Source organism: Alligator sinensis, unplaced genomic scaffold (assembly GCF_000455745.1).
Source record: "Alligator sinensis unplaced genomic scaffold, ASM45574v1 scaffold37_1, whole genome shotgun sequence".
Taxonomy (NCBI): Eukaryota; Metazoa; Chordata; order Crocodylia; family Alligatoridae; genus Alligator; species Alligator sinensis.
Window position 1 is genome coordinate 1,479,070 of NW_005841955.1, and position 5,955 is coordinate 1,485,024.

The 5,955-nt window shown below is 44.5% G+C and overlaps 1 protein-coding gene across 11 annotated transcripts in view; it reads right to left on the minus strand.

Moving 5' to 3' along the window:
• SENP6 (SUMO specific peptidase 6) overlaps positions 1-5,955 on the minus strand; it is a 114,750-nt gene that overhangs the window by 31,112 nt on the left and 77,683 nt on the right. The gene's annotated exons all lie outside the window — the stretch shown is intronic.

Sequence of the window (5,955 nt, forward strand, 5' to 3'; positions counted from 1 at the left end):
GAAGATTGGACTCCATGTGTAGGTCCAGGATATTGAAAAGAGCCAAAAACTGTCTGTAGGGTAGTGAAATAGGAAAAAAAAGATATCAAGAGTAGCTAGCAGACAAAAAATTGAAGAAAGGACAACTTGAAATGAAACGTCAAAACCATTAAAAAGGAGAGAGGGTCACCTAGGGAATGAAGATCAATTAGCAAGAACCATGTAGATTATAATAATCCATTAAGTGAACCAACTCCCTTAGCTCTGTTTGAATAGAAATACCACTGCTACTGCTAGGCAGTAGGCTTTAAACTTTGCCTGCAGCAGGAACCAAAGTATGGTGTGACTGCATCAATGCCCCACTCCCTACCAGATCTGCACCTGTTGGACTCCACCTCTCCCTCCTTGCAGTTGCTAGAGGGAAGAAAAAGGAAAAGAAGCAGCAGCCACCTTACAGCAACTCCATGCTTCTATTCTGGATTGAAAATCAGTTTTCTCACTTAAGACATGCACCCTGACTTTAGCAAGCTAATTTTATGGGGAAAGGTATGGGTGGTATATGAGTAAATACAGTAATTAACTTAAATAGGTTTTCGCCTGTGGTATGACAAATTTAAAAAATGCGCCTGAAATGCTCTGGTACAAAAATAAACTCTCTTTCCCCAGGTCTCTGCTGCCCAAGAATTTTTACAAAAATGGAAGGGGGGGTGGGGGGGAAAAAAGATGCACAGACATACTAATGGATTTTGTTTCTAAAAAAATAAAAGGTGAATCCCCCACCTCCCCACCCCCAATTTATAGCTATATGTCAGCTGACAAAACCAAGATCCTGCTCTCAATATAGTAACATTTTTCTGGCTGTAACACAGTAAACTTTTGAACGCTATACCAATGAATATTATATTTTCAGAGAACATGCTAAGCATCAATGTAAAGAATAGTATCTATTTGGGCATAAATTAGAAAAAGTGGAGGGAAACATGCAAACCCTGGGAATTAATACACACAGCAGCTTCTATTAGCTTGCCTGCAGATCAGTGAAATGCTTGATGGCAGCTACTAACATCTGATAGCATAAGTACACCCTACCACAGCTCACCATTCCTCTAATGCCATTTAACTTATTGAATGGCTTATTTTTCAGACGGAAAGTAAAGAAATAACGATAGAGGGGAAGTGTAGCAAGGGAGGAAGAAAGAAGAGCAATATAGGGAAAATGGAACTGGTGAACAATGCCCTGATCCAGCCTAAGCCTCTAGGCAGTATCAGAATACGAATACCATTTAAGCACTACCATTTAGACCACTTCAGTGATTCTAGATGTTGATATTCTTAGGAATGAGATGGGGGTGCAAATTGGAGTTCAGAATGGTATTAATTTTTTTTAAACTAACTGGTAAGGAAATTCTTCCCATTGCTCTTCAGACTTCTGTTTTAGCCTATAATGGAACTTCAGAAAGCAGATAATCATTTTAGTGTATGCATGTGGAACAATCATTTGCCCAAAGCCTTCTGTAAAGGTCATAGCAGAACCTAAATTATGACATTTATTAAAGCTATTCACAAAAGCTGAAGAGACTAGCTTACAAAACTTATATTAAAAGAGGCAAAATAAGATTAATAAAATCTTTCACTGAAGGACAAACCAATCAGCTTCCTAGCCTGAGGCCAGCAGGAGCGGGCTTTTCAAAAAGCTTAAGTGACTTGGAAACACAAGTCCATTACCTTTTCCCCTTTGAATAGAAACTGTACTTGTATACCACTTAGGTCTGGCATACTGTTTTTTCCAGAAGCATGCAAATCCTACTATAACATCAGAAGTCTTGGAAGGCCTCCATAGTTTTTCTTCTTTGGTAGTCCAGCACTTTAGACATTGGGATGACAATGCACCCATCCCTCTCAAAGTGTCTTAGAACTACAGTCACAAGTAAAGTGATTTTCTGGTTCAGATCAAGGGCCAATATAATATTTTGAGGCCTGAATTTCAAAAGATGTTTCAGCATGATACTATTACAGTGAAAGCTTTATATATGACTGTTTGTACAAAGGGGCTTGTGATTCCACTACTTTTTTTTTTTGCTAAACATGTTTTTATGAGCAACAGTAATTAATAGAAGTTGAAGCGAAAACACTTATCAATAATTACGAAACCAGCAAGGGAACCAGAAACCCAGCTGCTACCTGCTACCTTTTAAAAAACCTGGGCATGTTTCAGGGTCCTCCTACCATGATTATGGCTCAGCTACGTAGTTTAAATTCCTGACTCCTATTAAAATCAAATCAGATGTGTCAACTCCTTACAAATGTGCCCATATCTAATCTTCGACATAGACTACTTGTACCCTTATGTGAGTACCATCAGAAATGAAAGCTAATATGAAATAAGCCAGAAGTCAAGGATGGACTGACAGGTCAAAGGATTCTTCTTCAACTCAGAATTCTGTTTCTCAAAGAACAACTTTCTATCTAATAGCTTTCTTGACTAAAGCAATACTTAAACGCTTAAGCACACAGGTCTGAAAAGGAGATGCACTGTTAAGTTGAACGCCAATCATCTTCATGACGACAAGAAATGGTGACAAGTAGGGAAGCACACATACATGTTCACCGATTCTGAGGGACAAGTTTTCTTAGTTTGTGTGGACCAACGAACACAAAGGCTTTGTATATTTCACAGAATAAGAGAAAATAGGAACTGAAGGGACTTCAGGAAGTCCTTTATGTCCATACCACTGCGTTAAACAATCTTTAAAAGATGTTATTAAAAACGTCTAACGATAGAGATTTCACAGCATCCATCTATTTCTCTGTTTAGGTATTCATACAGTGAGAAAGCTTTTCTAATGCCTAAAGTGAATTGCTTCTGCTGCAAAGCAATTTAAGTTTGATATTTTTGTCCTCTTCCTGCCGGATCCTGAGAACAGTTAATGACACATTCCTCATTACAGTAGCTCTTTAGATAATACAGAATATTATTAGGGTGCAGACAGAAGTGCAGCTCCCAGCTGTAACTCGGAACATGTTCTGCAAAGCATTCCGAGTTCCAGCATTACTCCAGATCAGACACAAGTTCACTGGTGGTTCCAGTGGGGAGGGGAATCTAGCTGCTGCTGGGAGCATGCAGCCACGTTCCCATGGCAACAGCTAGGGCTCTTCAGAATGGGAGCAGAGAAAGGTAGCAGAGGGAGCTTGTTCTTGGGGCTGCCCAGCTAGTGCTGAAGGGTGAAGTGGATGTACTGGAGCCCTGCCCCCCACCCCAAGGTGGATGGCTCCAATACACCAACCCCACTCTCTGGGGGAAAGGGGGAGCAGGCTAAAAGAACCCCTGACTGAACTCCCTCCACTTCTCTCCCCCCCCTTTCTGAAAACAGTGACAGGCTGGGAACTCCACAGTCAAGTTACAGAAGACGCTACATTTTGAAACGTCTATCTGATACCTCATGCAATGAGGGGTTAGATTTTTACCTGATCAGCCATTTTAAGCTGTTTGCAGCAATGTATTTGTGTTTGGTCACAGCTATAGACTGCTTTCTGTGGCCAGCTTAGGCAAAAATGGTCACTTCTGTCTACACCCTCAATTCTCTCCTCAGTCTTCTCTTGACTAAGCAAATCTAATTCTTTCAATCTTCCCTCACAGGTCATGTGTTCTAGAAGTCCACTTTCTTTGACAGATGTTAAAATAATGGTGAAATTGGTTGTGAAGTATTTTATGCCCCATCCCCAAAAACTGCATGTCCTACCATGCCAGACCTTTGGGATTAGGATCTAGAGAATGTTATGTTCCCGCACAACTGCTGAGGCCCAGGGATGTCCCCCACCTCATCTTAGGGGTTGGCCCAGGGAGGAGGTGGGGGTGAGGGTAGACTATGTCCCAGACCCTGAGCACTCGGATGGGGTACAAGGCAGTCACAGGTCCTGGGTTCAAGACCGGGGCTCTTCCCTGCCGATTTTAGGGATTGAGAAGAAGGGGGCACTGTTCTAGACCCTGGGGCTACTCTGTGCCCCATCCCAACACATACTGAATTAGAGTTTTTTCATTTTATACAAATGTAAAACTTGGGGAAAAGGAAGTTTTCCCTTGTAATTAAAAAAAAAAAAAAATACTGAAAAAAACTGCAAGGTTTTCAAAAGGTTTATGTTTCAGCAATCAGGTTTATAAAAAGGATGACCATTCCAGCCCAAATAAAAATCATCCTTTCCCCTCAAGACAGACAACTGGTAATTTTCTCCCTGTTCTAAACCACTTCAACCTAACGAAATACAACTCTACAACCTTTATGTAAGAAACATAGTTTATTGGATCATGCTACTATCATAGGTTTAAAGAACAGTTTTGTTATACCAAAGTAAACCACTGATAAAACAACAGACTAGACCGGGGTAGTTAATTATTTCAGCTGGAGGGCTGCTTAATGAGTTTTGTTGAGCTGTCGAGGGCCTCAAGGTTAGCTCCGCCTCTTAGTCACCACCTTGGGACCAGAAGTCCCACCCCCTAACTCCAGACCTTTATCACCAGAAGTCCCTCCTCTTGCCCCAGAAGTACTTTTTTGGGAGGGGAGGGGGTTTGCCATGTTTAAACCAGAAAAAAAAATTGTACATTAAAATTCGAACATCTAATATAACGCACCTTAATTTTATTTCAAAAAATATTTTTGTCCCAATTTGTGTGTGTTTGCATAGTATATATAGAGGTGATTGCATAATAGCTTAAAAAGAAAAGACTTACTCTTGTATATTGTGTGTGTGTGTGGGGGGGGGTTGTGAGGAAGTGTGGCTGTGTTTGGGGAGGTGTAGGATATATTGAGGTGTGTTGGTATGTTTATATATGGGGGGATTAAGGGTGTATGTGAGCAGGGTGTGGGTGTGAGGGGAACCCTCCACACCCCTCCCACATGGCACACAGCCCCTACTAATAGTGGCGGGCCCTTCAGGTGCTTATGGCCTGTGCAGGCACAGCCGTTTGGCTCCAGCCAGGTCTGGGAGCTGAATATGGCAACAAGAATAGGAGCCAGGCCAGCCTGCCTCTATCACGTGGGGCTCCTTCTGGCTCTCACACAGCTCCCTGGACTCTCACACCACCAGGGGAAAGCCCCACCTGATGGAGCCAGTGGCCTGGCCCTGCTCCCTGCCACCACGTGCTGATCCCAGGACTCCACTGGGAAGCAGGGATCAGGGCTCCCCGCCACTTTCGGCAGAGTTCCAGGAGCTGCATGTGGCAGCAGAGAGCGGGGAAGGCAGCTGGCTCCATCATGTGGGGCTTCTTCCCGGTGGCACACAAGTCCCAGGAGTTGCACGTGAGCCAAGGGGAGACCCATGCAATGGAACCAGGCCAATCTGAGCTCTATGTTCCACCAGCCTGCTGGGCACAGACCCCCAGGCTCCACACTGCCACCATCCCAGCATGGAACAAGTGGTGCAGCAGGGACACGAGGAGGAACCACTAGGGACCAGGGAAGCTGAGCAGGTCCCATGGTGGCTGCAGCAGCAGTAGCAGCAGCCCTGCCCAGAAGCTGTGCATGCTGGCTGGGGCCAGCACCCTCCCACACACAAGGGTAGGAGCAAAGCATGCAGGCTGGGTAGGCTGGGTGGAGTACAAATAATTGGTGGGCGCCTACAGGCCACATTAAATTGCCAGGCAGGCCAGATCAAGCCCATGGACCATATTTTGCCTGCCCCTGGACTAAACCAATGGTGGCCAACCTTTTAACCCCATGGGACAGATGGGCAGTGCCAGTGGGCTCAATCTGGCTGGCATGTGGGGCTGGCAAGGGGGGAGGGGAGAGTGCACAGCCCATCCCCAATCCATCCACCAGGAGGAAGGAGGGGATGGAGAGAGAGACAAAGGGAGAAGCAAGCCAGTCCTGACACAGAAGGTGCATGTGCAACCTAGTCATAGTCTGGATGTGCTGGGGGACTCAGAGGACAATGATGGGTGACAGGGAAGGAGCCCACGACTGATCTAGACAACCGGGGGGG